Raw genomic sequence first — 17069 nt, forward strand, 5'->3', positions numbered from 1 at the left:
GGCAAATCGTGAGCCAAGGAAGGTGGCCACAGGGCCCAGCCTGAGGGCCTGCGGGGAAGCATCTCCAGTCAAGCAAGGAATTCCTCCTGCTGCTCCTAGGGGTGCGCAGCAGCTCTGGGCAGGGCCCGGAACCTGTGCCCCCGATAGGCAGTGCCCGTCAGACGCTCTGCTGGGCCCCGGCCAGGGGCCAACACTCTCCCCAAGCCACAGAGTCCCAGAACAGCAGCCATGAGCACACCTAGGGTGAAGGGCCTGGGGACAGGAGGGGTGGGGGATCAGGCGTCGGGGGAAGGGCCCTGAGAAGCTGGGGAGGCCTCAAGCTGGCCTCTGAAGCTCCCTCTGCCTTCGGTGGACTCCAAGGCCTGCCTTCCACCCCCAAGATGTTGGGGTTTCCAGAGCAGCCCACCCCCCCAGCCCACCAAGGTTCAGGGTGGCTGCGCCTAGATGGAGACCTGAGGGGGGCTCCCACCTGCTGTCCTTTCTCCAGCCCATCCCAGCAGCTGCTCCAGCCAGTCACCCACTCAGGCCACCACACCAGTAGGTGGAGGGTCCAGGCTGTGGGAACAGCCCCGTCACATAGTGGGGCACGCTGGACATGGTGCATGGCCAGAGGAGCCCCAGCACGCAGGTGGGCGCAGGGCCCCCTGCACCAGGCCTCCAGCTCACTCCCTGATCCCCGCCACACATACTGAATAAGCTCCTACTAGCGCAGGTGCTGTGACGGGCGGGCGGGGGACCAAGTTCTGTCCCGTGTCCCCATCCTGTGAGAGTTGACAATGCACTGTGAGGTCAGACCACCGGCCAGACAGACAGACAGACAGGCAGCTTCCGGCTGCAGACCAGCTCAGCTCCACCCTGCCCTCCTCCCTGGGAAGCAGAGGAAAAGCCTGGTGGCAGCCAGGCACAAACTGCCATTGTTAGGAACCTGTGAAGTTACTGTAAAAAAAAAAAAAAAATCTTTAAATTTGAAATAAAAATTAAGTAGTATAAGCTTGTAAAAATTTAGGAAAGAATTTTGTCTTACCTTGGGTTCCGCCAAATGTAGGCCCTCAAAGATTGCAGTGCAAGTAGTTTATGTGGGAGGTGACCCCCAGGAGTGCAGCTACAAAGCCTCCTCCCTGCCCCCTGGGCACCTGGAGCAGAGTCCTCCAGGAGCCCAGAGCAGGTCGGAGCCCAGGGGCAGGGAGATGGAGTATGTTGGGGGATCAACCAAATAAGAAAATGTGTTACAGGTAACAAGGGCGATTTCTCACTGTCAGAGATGGGAATTTAAAATATGGCAAGGGAAATACGAACCATGCAGTGCTGGATTGAAATTATCCATACCTGTGTGATCTCACATACATCAATATTTATAAACAAAACCACTGATGCAAATGTGTGTTTGTACGAACATCCCTAGATCCCTACTCTGTCCTCCGAGAGGAAGGACACCCCAATAGCAGTGAGCACACCAGGAACCCCGGTCGTGGCTTCTAATCTCCAGTCTCTGAAAGGAACCAGCGTCCTCTGGAGAAACAGCTGACCCCAGGGCTGGGAAAGGACGGGATGAGAAACAGGGAATGACAGAGGGTGGGAAAGGGTGAGGAGCCGGGGAAAAGGGGCTCCCACGGGCCAAATCAAACGCAGGAATGACAGTAACACATGGTCCTAAAGTGATGGATCATGACCATAGAATATAACAGGAAACCCAGAGTCCACACGTTTTAGTATTCATTAAAATAAATATCACATCAGGGTCAAGTATGGTTGTTTTGGGGGTGGGGGTAACCCTTAATAGAAAAATTAGCCGGGCATGGTGTCTCACACCTGTGGTCCCAGCTACTGGGGAGGCTGAGGCAGGAGGATCACTTGAGCCCAGAAGTTTGAAGCTGCAGTGAGCTATGATGACGCCACTGCACTCCAGCCTAGGCGACAGAGTGAGACACTGTCTCAAATAAAAAATAAATAAATATATTGAGTTGAAAGTTTGAAGAAAACGATTTTCATAGTTTGAAACTATCTCCCCATAAAATGCTTACTTGTCACAAAGGGAATAAAAACTAAGTTCCCGGTGGAGAGTGTGGCAGACAGCCCGTTAACCACGCGATCAAAAGTGGGCCCCGCCGGAAACCGGACCGAGGGAACTCCTGCACCGCCTGCCGGGGTGGCATGGGCAGACAGCGGTGGCACATCCGCCACCTTCCTGCCAGAGAGGCACAGCTGACATCTGACTGGGACAGGCCTCAGACTAACACACGTGGAGGGACTGTCTCCAAAGGCATCAGGGTCACAGTGGTTAGAGAAAGGCTGAGGAATGTTCCGGACTGAAAAGCCTAAGAAGGCACGATGACAACTCAGTGTGATGTGGGTCCTGGGCTGGATCTTGTCATTGCTGGGGACATTGTTGGGACAATGGGAAAGCCCCAGATGGGGTGCGAATCCTAGTCGTCCCTGGGGCGGTCATGTTGGGGTGCCTGAGAGAGTGTCCCTGTTTTGGGGTGTGGTGGAGCACCATGTTGGCAACGAACTCTCAAATGCTTCAGGGAAAACAGTTCCTGTACTATTCTTGCAACTTTTCTGTAAGCTTTAGATTGTGTCAAAATACAAATTTTATTTTTAAAAATGTTAGGAGGAGGAGGAGGCATGAATTCTGCATGTGGCCCGGCTGAGGCTGCTGAGAGGCTGCCGTGGGGCAGCAAGAAGGTGTGGCCCGAGGCACAGACAGGGCGGCACAGCGCTCGCTGTGCCTCCCGCCAGTGGGGGGGGCCGGCACGGGCTCCCCTCCTAGTCCAGGCACAAACATGCTGGATAAAATGGATGTGCTTTTTAAATGTTCTATAAAAACACACAAGAAAGGAGGCTCTGCAGAGCTAGAAATGAAGATGGAACTCGAGCCACAGTAGTGAGCAAGAGTGGAGACCGAACAGCCAATGTGAGGCTGAGGTTTGGGCTCACATCCACTGAGGGCTGGTGGTTCAGGCCAGCGTGGGACAGAATCACAGTCACAGTCCTTTCTGAAATGGGGTCTGGAATTGGGCTTCCATCCTGACAAGAGCTAAGAAGGGGGCTGGGCGCGGTGGCTCACGCCTGGAATCCCAGCACTCTGGGAGGCCGAGCTGGGAGGATTGCTTGAGGTCAGGAGTTTGAGACCAGCCTGAGCAAGAGCGAGACCCCGTCTCTACTAAAAAAAAAAAATAGAAAAAAATTAGGCAAGCAACTAAAAATAGAAAAAATTAGCTTAGTGTGGTGGTGCACACCTGTAGTCCGAGCAGGGAGGCTGAGGCAGGACGATGGTTTGAACCCAGGAGTTTGAGGTTGCTGTGAGCTAAGCTGATGCCACGGCAGTCTAGCCCGGGCAACAGAGTGAGACTCTGTCTCAAAAAAAAAAAAAAAAAAAAAGGAGAAAAAGAGAAGGGGATGTCCATTCAGTCCATGAAGGAGACAGAAAACTGCCCACCAGCCTGGACAGGGAGCCCAGACAGCAACCAGCCCAGACAGAGAGAGAACAAAGGCTCCAGGAAAACGTGGAGCCAGTGGAATGCAGGACTCATCTGACTGGATCAAACACTGCGTGAAGGGCTTGTTGGAAGATGTAGGTGGGTTAGCTATAGCCACAGAGAAACTCAGCAGTTAAAAAAAGAAATCAAAGCAAATACTAACTCCAGGAAAAACAAAGAGCAAATCTAAGCAGAGTTCACTGCTTGGCTCAGCAGTGAATAATATTTACATGGTTATAACAGCATCAACAACTTCACCAAAAATGATGAAATGGCTCATTTGGGAAGAGAGAAGAGAAGGCAGGGTGGGCGGAAGGCACTAGGTAAGAGCTAAGCTCTCATTCTCCAGTAACGCCTCGCCATGGGGAAAACCGCTAAACCAAGAAGGAGCGGCAGGAGCACACAACCTAAAATATGTAGAAAATAATCGCCACACCTAATGTCCCTGGTGTACTTGGCCAAGGGGCAGGGGTGGTGGGGAAGCTGGGTGAGTCCTGCAGACACATTGAAATTGTCCTAAATTTGGGGGCTCTTTTTATTCCTCTTATCTATATATCTATATTTCTTTGGTAAAAATTAAAATAAACAAACTAGAACTCTCAACTAAAAATAAATAACAAAGAATAATGAGTTCACATCCCCATCAAAAAACTCCACCATCTGGGACATTACAGAACACACTTTGAATAAGTCATCGATTAAAGAAGGAATCAAAATGGAAATCACAAAATGTTTTAAACTGAATAATAAGGAAAACACTGTCAATCAGAATTCCTGGATGTCGCTGATGTGGTCCTTAGAATTTTATAGTCCGTAGTTGCTATATTGTAAAGCAAGAAAGTGGTTTCTGCCGAGTGAAGAAACTGCAGATATTTTTAATTTTCTTCTTTGTGCTGACCTGCGTTTTCTAGTTTTTCAAAGCAGCCGCTTTCAGTTTTGTCGACCTTCCCTGTTGTTTCTTTCTGGGCTATTTTGGCAGGAACCTACCCCCAAAAGGAGCATCTGCACAGCCCCCGCAAGGGCTACTTGTCCCAGGTGGCCTCGAGCGTGTATCTGCTCCCCTGGGGTGGTCCCAGAGCCAGGACCTGCGCAGGTCCAGGGGTCCCAGCGTCCAGCACACAGCCAAGACTTGCCTCTTAGGGTCAACTGTGATGACACATGGACTCGCTGATCAGAGTGCCTGCCGTGGGTATGCCTGTGGACAGTCCTGCCCTTGTGGCCATTGGGGACCAGAGGGTGGGCCAGCACACTGCAGCAGGGGCTGGTCAGGTGGTGGGCTGACCACTGCATCGGGCACTGTGCCCCCTCCTGTCCACTCCCACCATGGCCAGGCCTGGGCCTGGCTGCTGGATGAAGCCCGGTGGGGCAACCAACAAGGGGCTGCCCAGCCCCTGGCAGCCTGGGCAGAGCATCGGGCATCCCTGGAGCCAGGTGGTCGCCCAACCCCCAGGGTGCAATGGAGTCTGCCCCAGGCTCCAGGCTGGGAAGGCAAGGCTGGCTCTGGGATTCCTTCCCCTGCAGGGGAGCACTGCCCAGCCCCGGCACGGGGGACCTCAGAGGCCGAGGATGCAGTAGCAGGAGGAATGAGCAGGAATGAGGGAGGGGCACGTAGGCCTCAGCCTGCCAGGGGCTGCCACCCCACACATCCCTGGCTCTGGGGATGAGTCCACAGCCTGTGGACAGCAGGTGGGACACTCTGGCAAGGCCCATCCTGGAGGAACTGTGTGCTGAGCCGAGGACAGCCTGCCCTGCAGCCCCATCCCCGCCCACTGGACCCTGTCCCCTGAAGCATCCTGTGCTGCTCCGGAATGTGTGCCAGGCTGGCACGGCCGCCTGGGGCTCCGGCCACGCCACACCGGTCACAGGGTGGCCGCCTCATTCTCCTGCCTGCAGCACTTCGCTGGGCCCAGGGCCCCAAGGCTAGAAAGATCACATGTAAAGCATGGGGTGGGGCCATGCCACTGTGGGGGTGCAGGGGGAGCCGGGGCCCTGGGCCAGGGCCTGGGCATCACTGCTGTCCTTTTACCCAGCACACAGTGCTGAGCACCCTGGGTAGGCACAGGGAACACTTGGGGGCAGAACGGCACCATCGTGGCCCCTGGGAAGGCTTTGGCCGGCACCTCCCAAAGCAGAGGTGCTGCTCTGCTCCCCAAAGCCTCTCAGGGCCAAGGCTGTGACCCTGCTAGTGACAACAGGGAGGGTCGCCAGCACCAAGACAGCCCTGACACCTGGCTTGTTTCACCCTCCCCGGGGGCTGCTGCCCTCTCGAGACCTAGCCCCGACCACCCTCCCGCAGGCCAGTGACCCAGACCCTGGAGCTCCCTTCACTCTGCCTTGTGGCTGTCCCTCCCTGCCAGGGCTCCGCTGGCTGTGCAGGGACGGTGAGCACACCCTCATCAGATCCTCACACACAGACAAGCGGCCTCATCAGATCCTCACGCACAGACAAGTGGCCGAAGTGCCAAGTCCAGGCTTCCTCGCTGGCGGGGCCAGCTGTCCCCAGGCCAGGCGGCCCATCCACACAGTATTGGAGGAGGTGGCTCCCACGAGGTTGAGGACGCTGCCCCCACAGCCTCCCTGAAGCCCCTTCCTGTCTCTGGACCTGGGGTCCCCTCTGGGAAGGAGGGTGGGCTGGGCCTGCCCTCATGCCAGTCCTGAGTGGACCCCAGGAGCTGGGCCTGCACAGGCCCGAGGGGCGCTGCACTAGCCCCAGGGAGGCGGAGGTGGAGCCGGGGTGGGGCCACGGCCCGCCAGGGGAGGCCGTCCTCAGAGGCAGCATCCGGCCTGGCCCAGCCTCCGTGCCAGGCGGGATGGAAGGGCCGTTGGTGCTGCAGGGAGAGAGCACTGTGCCCCCCACCCCTCGGAGGCTCCCAGAGCTGCTCCCAAGCGGGTCTTGGGTGACTAAGGAGGAGCCCCTTCCTCTGACACCAGGTCCTGCCGGCACCTGGCTGGTTGGGGAGCAGGGTGGACCCAGGCACATATGTGGAGCCCTGCACCCCAGGCCTGCTCCTTCCCAGGCTCGTCCCTGGCCCCTCCCTGCCGTCCCCACTGGCCCCACCGTGAGGACCCAGGCCATGCATGCGCCTTGCACCCTGGCTGGCCCAGCGGCCCCTCCTGCGGCCTGGGCCCCTCTCCCCCAGGCAGGGCCCGGCTGGCTCCTCGTAAATCTGAGGCACTGGTTTCCCGAGCAGGCCCCGCCCGCCCGAGCCGTCATTTCTGGCAGGCCTCTGCGTGAGCTCACTGTTACATAAGGCGTGTGAGCGATTTCGCGGGGCTTCATTTCCACCGCAAGCCAAGGGAGGTCTGGGCGTGAGAGACCCCGCGGCCCCCACCCCGTGCAGGAAGGGCTGCCCTGCTGCCCCAGAACACGGGCGTCCGCGGGAGAGGAAGGAGCAGTGGGCAGAGACCCAGCCCCGGCAGGCCTCGGGCACAAAGGAGGCAAGGGGCTCCCAGGCCGCTCAGGAGGGCGGCTGCTGGGTGGCTTCACCCACTGGGATGGGCTGTCCTCCCCCTCCAGGCTGGAGTCCCCTGGATTGGCACTCCGCCCCCGCCCCGTGCTCCCGGCCCCTCTGAGGGCCCCCAGGTCACCCTCAGGCCCTGAGCGGAGGACATTTCAGCCAGAACTTGCACTCTTGGCAGGAAGAAGGACTGCATTTCACGCCGGTGGGAGCAGAGGTTCCCCTTCCTGCCTATGAAATGCCTGCCTGGGAGAGAGGAGCCTCCACGGTGCTGGGACAGCAGTTTCCCGGAGGTGGCACCAGCCCAGGGAGCCCCTTGCAGCTGCGGGGGGGTCCTCTGAGGACTTGGTCATCTGGAGAGAGCGGCCCAGAGCCCTCGGACCGCCTGCTCTGTGGTCCAGGACTGAGGGGGGCCGCGAGGACATGGGGGACCCTCAGGGGATACAGCAGAGAGGACATGCAGACAGTACGTGCTGGGCATTTCTAGGAACCAAGCCCTCTCCTGGCCTGGTCCGAGCCCAGGAGGAGCAGGACAGGCCACCTCCTGGCCTGGAAGGAAAATCCTGGCAAGAACCACCCCCAAGGGGGAGGGCTGGGTGGGAGGAGGTTTTCTCATGCGCCCTTGCCTTCCCTGCTCCAAAATCAGGGCAGGAAAAGAGCATCTAGGCCCCAGCAGCAAGAACTTGGGCTCCGTGCCCTCCCGCCCCACCAGAGGCTGCCGGAGCCCGGAGTTCCGGCCTGGACGGGCCCGGGAGGCCCAGCACCCGGCAGGCCGGGCCACGCGCTTCCCCTTTCCAAGGAAGGAAAAGTCCCTGCGGAGCTAGGCTGGGCACCTAAAGGCTCCCCGTCCAGTGGGAAGGGATGTGCTTGCAGACGCCTCCTGCCGGGAGCCCATCACCCATGACACACCCTGCGTGGAGACAAAGCTCCCGTGGCAGCAGGGACCCACCACGGAACCACGAGTACCCTGTGGGTGGCAGAGAGCCAGCGGCACCGAGCAGCCCCCTCCCGCTAGACTCCCAGCCCAGGGCCCTGTGTCCTCCATGAGCAAAAGAACATGTATTCCTCTCTTTTCAGACTCCGGTTCTTGGAACTCACACCCTCTTGGGTTTGCTATTTTTACCCACCCTGAGCCTTCCCGTCTCCATGGCGACGCCTCCAAACAGCAGATTCCAGGCGGCAATGACGTCACCTCTCCCTTTCCTGCCGCCCAGGCCTGGAGACTGCCTGGGCCAAGGGGCTGAGACTTCCCTGGGCCCCTCCTGTGACCCCAACACTCCCTCAAACTGACACCCCAAGGTCTGGGGGCCACAGTGGGGCCTCTCCTGACTCTGGCTCTCTTGGGGGTCAGGCCCCTTGGGAGCAGCATTGGTCCTTCTCTCTGCCCCTTGGAGCAGAAGCAGCCATCCTCCCACCTGGGGTCCCTGCCATGCCAATTGCCCCGCAGAGCTGCCCCCCAGGCCCTGGCGGCCGGGGAGGACGGGGCAGCAACCTGCAGGGCCTGGGAAGCTCCCTGTGGCCTTCGAGCCAGAAACTCATTCCCAAGAGGGGCCGTGACTATGGCAGGGGCCTGAGGAGCCTGCAGACACAGCTGGAGCTGTGTGGTATGGTTAGGGTTAGCCTATGGTGCGGTCTGCCGGGTGCCGGCTGTGGTGCCCGAGCGCATCCAGCCCCCTCGGGAGGTGGTCAGAATGCCTTGGCCCCAGGGTCCAGGCCTGACCCAGGCTGCATGGCTCCAGGGCCCCAGCCCGGCAAGGCCATCTCTGTAGGGCCCCACCCCACACCTCGGCCCTGCTCAGGCAGCTGGAGGACTGCAGTCCCCATGCCTGGGCCATGCACCTGCAGTTGTCCCCAGCCTGTCTGGGACCACACTTCACCCAGGTGTCCCTGCAATGCCAACCTGAGGTCTGCCCTTAGCCCTAACCAAGGATAGGGCCACCCAGGGCTGGATGACCACCTGTGCCCAGGATAGGTAGAGGATGGACCACCTGCTCCCCGGATCCTCCTTGAGGAAGAGAACCCCACCCCTGGCTGCACGTTTTGCTGTGGACTCAGACGTTTTCAGAAATTACCAGAAGTCTTGGCGGTGCCTCCCAGGGTACACGGGTACTGCTCGGAAAGCTCTGCACCCTTGCGTGGCCAGGAGACGCCCCGAGGAACGAGCCCCATCCAGCCCCTGGGCTCCCTGAGACCTGCCACCTCGCCTGGAGGGGGGATTCTGTGGCCTAAGCGGGGCCTGTGACTAAATCAGCCCCAGCCCCACCCCCACCTGGCCTTGACCCCCAAAGCAGGCAGCCAGGTAGGAGGGTGGGGTCTGGGGTGAAGGAGGGGGCCCACAGGGCTGGGGGAATTGGGGGGTGGAACCCCCAGCATGAGCTGGGCAAGAGTCAAGGCCATTCTCTGTCCTCCGGCACCCCAGGCTGGCTGCTGTCTCTGCTCCCAGAGACGGTACGGAAAAGGGGTTGCGAGGCTCACGTTCCCTCCCTCCGGCTTGGTTTCAGGCATGAAGTCCCAGCTCGCCTCTGACGTGGGCAGGCACGCTCGCAGGTCGGCACACGCAGCAGGCAGAACCCACAGACCCTGTCACACACGCAAAACATGCAGGGAGCACGGCGGGCGGCTGGGCCACAGGGGGCCTCTCCAGCCAGCCTCACCCCGAGGAGGCCCCTGTCCCAGGCTGTGTCCCAGGCACGAAGGGCTGGGAGGAGAGCCCTGGAGAGAGGGCCCAGCAGGACGGAGGCCCATGGAGCGCCTGTCAGCCTGGGCCAGGTGGCCCTACTCCCTGGAGTGGACGTGGCCAGAGCAGGGAGGGGGACATGGCACGTCCAGTTTAGCGCCCCGTCCAGCACGCTCTGTCTGCTCAGAAGGCAGGATGCAGGCTTCACGGCAGGCCCCAGTCTGAGCTCTGGTCGGCCAGACGTGTCCTGCCCAGGCCAGGGGCTGTGGCCCTGAGGGCTGGTGGGGGGGACCTGGACGTGCTTTGTCCACCAGGCTCCTCAGGGCCAAGCAGAAAAGAGCTCCTGCTCTCAGGAGCTCACAGTCCCACAGCAGACCCGGAAACCATCTCCAAACATTCCATGTGGGACAGGGGCCCATGCTCTTAGTAGGAACAGACCACAGCGAGACAGTTGGGTGCTGAGTCGGGGGTCTCCCTGCAGGTCTCTCTGAGCCAAACCCCCCATGAGGGCGGAGCATTGCAGGCAGGGGACCGGCCAGGGCAAAGGCCCAGGGCAGGGTGTGCTTGGTCCCTGCAGGGCCCACGCAGGGGTGGAGGATGGCCGATGAGAGAAGTGAGGGGTGGCGAGAGGGTGGGCACTGCTCTGAGCCTGGGAGACCCCAAAGTCACGGCCCATCGATGATGGCCGTGGTGGAGTGGCCGCTGGGTGGGGTGAGCGGGGGCCAGGCCCTGTGCCCCGCCAGCCGTGGGGCTTCCCCGAGGGACCCGGCCCTCCACTTCCCTGCTCGGAAAACTGGGAAAACTGGGGGCCAGAGAAAAGGAATCGATTCGAAACAGACGAGACTATTTTCCTGAACATTTTGTTCCCAGTCCCGCCCCCAGCCTGGCACAGGGCTGGAGTGAGCGGCGGAGGGGAGGGCCCTCGCCTGGCCCGGCCCACCCTGCCCAGGGCCCCGCTGCCCACAGCCCTGCCCACTCGGGCTGTGGCCGGGCCTTAGGTAAACAGGCACATCCCTGGCTTCCAGGCAAGAGGTTGGAGGGACCCAGGGTGGGCTCAGGGTGCCTGGGCAGCTGCAGGCCTGGCATCCCCTCCGCTCTGGGTCCACCCCCAGGCCCAGCGCTGCCCAGCGGGCTCTCGTCGCCATGAGTAATATTTAACTTGGAAAGGCTCATGGACAACTGCAGGGGAGAAGTTAACAACAAGTTTGGATTGTGGTCTGCTTGCCAGGAGGGGGGGAGGGAGGGGAGGCGGAGGGCAAAGTTGAGAGGGAGAAAGGAGGCCAGGAGGTGGCCAGGGGACAGTCAGGCCTGAAACCCCATGAAGCCCATGCCTGGGGCCAGATAACTGCCACACCCAGGACCTGCAGTTCTGAGGCCAGTCGGCCAGCTGGCAGACACATGGGCTGAGTCCCCAAGCCTCAGTTTCCCCTGCAGGCACAACCCTGGGTAGAGGAGTCTTGGAATCCAGCTCTGGGCAGGAAAGACGCCCCCCCCTACACACACAAACACACACACACACACACACACACACACGGGTGTTAGCAAACTGCCTTGCCTGCAGCTCTGGGGCCTCAACCCAAGGCCAGAAAAATCCAGGAGGCTGAAGCAGGGATGAGGTCCCGCCCAGCGGGTTGGGGAGGGCAGGGCTGGGGCCAGACAGGGCTGTCCCCAAGCACAGGCCTCCCAGGGCATCCGCGCCTGCAGGTTTCACCGCCACGTGCCTAGCTGGGCCGTGCTCTGGCCAGCGTGCCCTTGTCCACTGTAGGCAACACAGCCACGCCTGGGCGGCATCCGCCCCACTGGCCACGTCCAGCACCTGCCAGGCACGGGCACGTATTCCCGAAACATGCAACACACCGCGAGAGATGAGGCGCCAGGTGGGCAGGTGCCCCGAGAGCACAGACAGGGGAGGACACTGGCAGGGGCAGGGGGAGAGCTGGGGTCAGGAGTGCTGTCCCCCACCTCCATCCCTGACTCCCCAGATGTCCTGGGAGTAGCCCCCCTCCCTCCCCCCCCCAGCAGGCTCAGTTTTCCACCCAGAAGAGAGGAAGGTGGCTCCGGCCGTCCTCCCGCCCCTCCCAGCTCCAGTGTCCAGCAGACCACACCTGAGAAGGCCGAGGGATCACGGCAGAGAGCCTCGCTCTAGGGACCAAGGGAATGAGACACCCGGGTCCCTGTGCCACCTGAGGCCTGCCCGGTCTCCCCACCAGGACACAGCGCTGTAAGCAGCCCCTGAACCCACGGCCCTGCGTCCATCAGGGGCAAAAGTCATGCCCACCCTCACCAACTCACCTCCAAGCTGGAATGGAGTGCATCCAAGTTTTCAGACAATTTTTTTCACAAATGTGTACTGGAAAATGGGAAATGCATGCCACCACTTACCTTGTAGGTTTTCCTGATGTGCTCTTGGGCACAAAAGTCTACCTTCCTCCTGGATTGGGGGGCATGTTGTCTGCCCTCGAGGAAGGGCAGGGGCTGCCGCATGGGAAGTTGAGTGGGACCCGGGGCCCAGGAGCTGCGGGAGTGGGGTCCTCAGCCGGGGGAGGGGACACTCTGGGCTCCCAGAATCACACCCGCTTGGTGCAAGAGGCTCGGGCTGAAGCCACTTCCACTTCTGCTCTGTCTCTGCAACTGTCCTTTCGCTAAAGCTAAGCTGTTTCATTGTAAACTGCCCAGCCCTGGGGACCGGTGGCTTCCTGTCATAGCTTTCCAATTCATGACCCCACAAAAGCGAAGCTTCGAAGCTTCGTGGGCTTGGCAAAGGGCCCGGGCCAGTAAGGCCATCCCCTCCAGAGGTGCCGTTGGCTGGGGCCATGCAGTGCTGCAGGAGACTCCAGGGGACCCCAGACTCTGGCCCCTAGACACAGGGGCTCCAGGACAGGACACTCTGTGGCCTCTTTTCTTCCCTCACACTTTGTTTCTCAAGAGGAAAAACAGCCCCTGCTCCCCTTCCACGCAGCTCAGCACGTGGAGTCTGGGAAGTGAATTGACAGGAAAGGCTCTGCCCTCAGCCCCCCGTGCCCCGATCCAGGGACACCTACTCCCCCCCCACAGCGTGACCGGCAGAGGACCTGCAAGTCCAACTTGGGGTCCTGAGCCTGGGCCCCCAGGCCAGGCTGGAAAGGGACGAGACTCAGGCCTGCAGCCTCTCCCCCTTGCAGGACAGCGCTTCCCAGGTGTGCCGACAGGTGAGCACAGGAGGCTGCGGCAGGTGGGGGCCTCCTTCTGCCCTTCACAGCGACCTGCCGGCATTTTTGGAGACAGTCAAGGAGAGACTCCTTGATGGTGGGGCCACCATTGGGCAGAAAGTGTCCATATGGAGGACACGGTGACAGGGCAGAGGCAGGGGTTGCTGGTCCTTAGAGCCCCCAGCCCAGGCCGTGGGGCTGAGCGCTGTGTGGGCCCGTGTGAGCGAGCTCTGCTGTGGAACACGCACTGGGCCTGCAGAGCGGGTGTGGGCAGAGCGCGGTTTGCACGCAGATTCCACACTGCGATGTGCATTCAACGGGCTGGGCTTAAGCAAGTACCTGACAGTTGACACTGTTTCCCGACGCTCCACCTTCCCCTTCCACGTGGCTGCAGCAAATGTGAACCACCCCTGCCGGGCACGTCCACCCCTGCCGGGCACGTCCGATGTGGAAGTTGCAGAACCCGTGGGACCCAGAGGAAATTCCAGACGCGAGGTTGCTGTGACTGCCAGGCCTGCGGGTGCACTGGGCGCAGGCGGAAGGGACAGGGCAGCAGGGGCGGCCCCCTCGCGTGGATGTGGGATCTCCGGGCAGGGAGGGGGTGGTTCACGGGAGGGGCGGGGCGTGGGGGGAGTGACCGGGAGGGGCGGGGGCGGGGCGCCCTAGAGGACGGTCCAGCAAGGGACACAGGCTGGGGGCGTAAGCAGGGGTCAGAGGGAGGGTGAGTGGGAGCAGCCGGAAACCAGACCAGCAAATCAGGGCAGCGGTGCAGGTGATGGTGCGGACAGGCTGGCTGAGGCCAGCAGCTCGGGGCTGGCGGACCCCACAGGCAGGGTGTCAGAGCCAGCTCCTTACAAGCCCCTCACCCGCTGTCCCAGCAGCCCTGGGCGGCCCAGACAAGGGCAGCTGGGAGGAATCCACCCCAGCTGACATCCTGCCCTGCACCCACTGCTCCTGGACACTCAGGCTGAAGGCCTGGGGACCGTGACAGGCTGGGCCCTCCTCTGTGTGGCTTGGCCTCCGGGCCCAGGCTGAAGCCCCATCTTCAGCTTCCTGCCCACTCTGCCTCCAGGCTTTTTCCTGGTTGTCTCCGCACCCGCTCCAACAGATGCTGTCATTGTGTGTGGAAGAGAAGCCACTATCTGCTGACCCTGACCGTCCCCAGGGCACGTCCCAGAAGGAGTCAGAGCCTTCAAAGGAGGTGGTGAGCAGAGTGAAGTCGGCCCCTGCTGCTGCCACTCCGTTCAGCACGGGCCAGAGCCAGGCACGGCCTCCTGGTGCCGGCAGGACAAGCAGTGTGCCAGGCACCCAGGCCTGGGGACACCGGGGGGACAGTGGCCACACTCATTGGCTGCAGAGGTGGTGGACCCTGGCAGTTGTGGTCGCTGGCTATTGGCCTTAGGTGGCCATCTGCAGAAGATGACAAGGGGTGGGTGGGCATGTCGGGATGAGGGCAGCCCTTTCCCTGCAGTCTCCCAGGCTGGAGAAGCCACCCCCAGGTGCTCAGAGAGCCAGGCACTTTTCACTCCCCGACCGCTGACCCGGAAGTCACTGGGTGCCACCAGGGTGGTAAGGCCCCCCGGAGGCAGCAGCATGGGAAAGCCGGGCCACCTCCCGCTTGGCTGCTCCCTGTCATCTGGCCTCTGACAGTGGATGATGCCTTGGGCCGTGGTTGGCCCATCTGTAAGTGGGGCCGGGCAGCAGCACCTCCATCACAGGGTGGGTGCGGGGTGAACAGGCTGGGCCCCTGGAAGGCAGCAGGGTGGTGCGGGGCGGGGGGAGGACCATGCAGGTGTGAGGCCCAAGGCACGGCTCCAGGGCTGCCCAAGCGACAGGGCATTTGGGAGACGGTTCAGAGAGGACAGGTCCAGCAGCCGACTGCAGCCTGGCATCTCCCACTTGCTTGGCTACATGCAGGCTGCATTGCCCGGGACAGCTCCCGCCTCTGCCCCAGGCAGGACCCTGGGGGCACGGCCGGCTCCAGAGCTGGGAGGTGAGGGGCTGCTCAGACCCCAGCTGCCTGTCCTCCCTAAAGGGCTGGGCAGGTGAGTGCCCGGCCGCTCTGAGAGATCACGCATGCAGGACTGAGCTGGCCGCAGCAAAGGTGACCCACGTGGGTGGCCCAGCTCAGCTGCCCCCAGGCCTGGGGGGAGGTGTCAGAAGAATCCTGGAGATAAGGAGAAGCCTGTGCTGAAGAAAGAGGTGGGGGGGGCAGTGCAGCCCCTCCACTGAATCCCTGTATTGAAAGGCTTTGTTTTATAAAATGTGGATTCAGTCAAAAGGCTGCACTCAAGGATCCAGAAGGCTACGTGTGGCCCCAAGGCCGCAGGTTCCCACCCCTCGGCCAGTCTTGATTCCAGTGGCGCATTGGCCCCTGGGGCTGCAGGTGGGTGGCAGCGCCAGGCTGGCTGAGAGGTTCAGCCGGGCATCCAGGGCAGAGGTTGCCAGGCCGTGGGGGAGGGGACGAGGAGGAGTGTCCCCACCAGCTAGCCAGACGGAAGGAGCTGTCCACATCAGACCTCCCTCACACCGCAGGGGGGAAGCTGCCCACACAGAATTGGGGGTGACACTCAGCTGGGGCTCGTGATGGGCGTCCAGAGTGGCACATGAGGAGGGTGTGGGACAGAGGGCACCCCCTTCTCAGGCCCCAGGGAAGAGAGGTGGCTGAGGGCTTAGAGTAGAACGGCAGGTGGCCGGGTCCAGGGGCTCGTGCCGAGCTGGGGTTTGCCAGGGTGTGCCCGAGCTCGGGTGGGGCTTCTTTGAGCCTGGTTCTCCAAACAGTCCATGAGGGACGACGCAGGTGGGAAAGTGAATTTAAAAATGGGGCCAAATACCTTCCAGGTCATTTTCTCTGGGATTTACCGATTCTACCACATGGACAAACACAGACAACCCCAGGCAGCGCCCTCTCACTTCCCTGCCCACAGGGCACTCCGGTCCTTCTGGAATGTGGCCTCAAGCCCGGATGGGAGGCGCACTGTGCGTGTTTCCCGGACCCCCTGGAGCCACGTGCAGGGTCTGGGCTGCCTGATCTTCCACCTCAGGGAGCAGCGAGGGAGGCGTTTGGATGGTGCCAACTCACGGCTGTGTGAGGGTCTCTGCAGGCCGTCCAGAAAGTCGAGCAAAATGACGTACGGTTGGAGCCGAAAACCCACGGCTAGTCGTGCTGCTTGCACAGTTAGCCAGGCCCAGTCTCTCTGCTCCAAGTGGAAACCCGTGCTCTGCTGGGTCTCAGGACATCCCCGCTGTCCCTAGCCAACAGACTTCCCGCACAGAGGTGCCGGATTGGGGGCAAAGCCGATTCCGCTGGAGCTGAGAAACCGCATCTCCCCACGGGAGTTCCAAGGGGGCTGCCACGTGGGAGCAGGCACTCCACCACCCTCTCCACCCGCGGAGGTTTTCCTGGCCAGCAAGGATTTGACGTCCCCTCCTAGGCCCCTCTGAGGCCAGAGTTTTGCTGGTGGTGGCATCGGCTTCCTCAGCGTTGGTGGGGGGCTGTGAGGACCCCGGGAGCTCCGGAAGCTCAGCTCCCCCAACCAAACCGGCTCAGAGTTTCAGCTGAAATCGGAAGGGTGGGGTGAGAGCCTGCTGTGTTGGTTTCCTGGGGCTGCGGGAACTAACTAAGGACCACACACTGTGGCTTAAGACAAGAGAAATTCACTCTCTGGTTCTGACAGCTGAGAAGTCCGAAGTCCAGTCCAGGAGTCAGAGGGCTGTGCTCCCTCCAGAGCTTCCCGAAGGTCCTTCCTTCTGTCTTCAGCTTCGGCGGGTCCTGGTGTTCTGTGATTGCGGCCCCATCTCTCCAACGGCGACCTCTGTTGTCATGTGGTCTCTGTGTCTCTGTATCCAGACTTCCCCTTCACTTACAAGGACACCAGTCCTATTGGAATCAGGGCCAACCCCAACCCAATATGTCTCCAACCTTAATTCGATTACACAGGCAAAGACACTATTTCCAAATTTTCACAGGTTCCTGGTGGACATAAATTTTGGGGAGACAGTGTTCAACCCAAAGCACTCCCAGAGTTTGGTGTCAGCTGACTTATTTTCCCCAAAGGAGGGTACCCTGAGAGGTTTCCATTCCCGTGGCACTCCCCTGTGCTGGGCACCCCATGAGGCTGTAGGGACACAGTGGGGGACAGAGCATGCAGGATCACCCTCCTGAGAAGGCAGGCCAGCTCTTGAGCCCTAAGTTCCTGAGCAGCTTGGGAGGGGACCGGCCTGAGGGGGCAGCTGCTGAGGGCAGTGCCCCAGCTGGAGACACTGG

General features: G+C 61.0%; 1 long non-coding RNA gene across 2 annotated transcripts; it reads left to right on the forward strand.

The window, feature by feature from the left end:
• Nucleotides 1-13191: 13191 nt before the first annotated feature.
• Nucleotides 13192-16765, forward strand: LOC123635997. 2 transcript variants are annotated; one of them, XR_006734273.1, is made up of 5 exons: nt 13192-13297; nt 13911-14485; nt 15078-15188; nt 15730-15933; nt 16480-16765. It is a non-coding gene; the product is annotated as an uncharacterized LOC123635997 (long non-coding RNA). The 2 variants fall into 2 exon arrangements; XR_006734272.1 differs by having other exon boundaries at nt 13911-15188.
• The last annotated feature ends 304 nt before the right edge of the window (nt 16766-17069 follow it).

Source organism: Lemur catta, chromosome 3 (assembly GCF_020740605.2).
Source record: "Lemur catta isolate mLemCat1 chromosome 3, mLemCat1.pri, whole genome shotgun sequence".
NCBI classification, from domain to species: Eukaryota; Metazoa; Chordata; class Mammalia; order Primates; family Lemuridae; genus Lemur; species Lemur catta.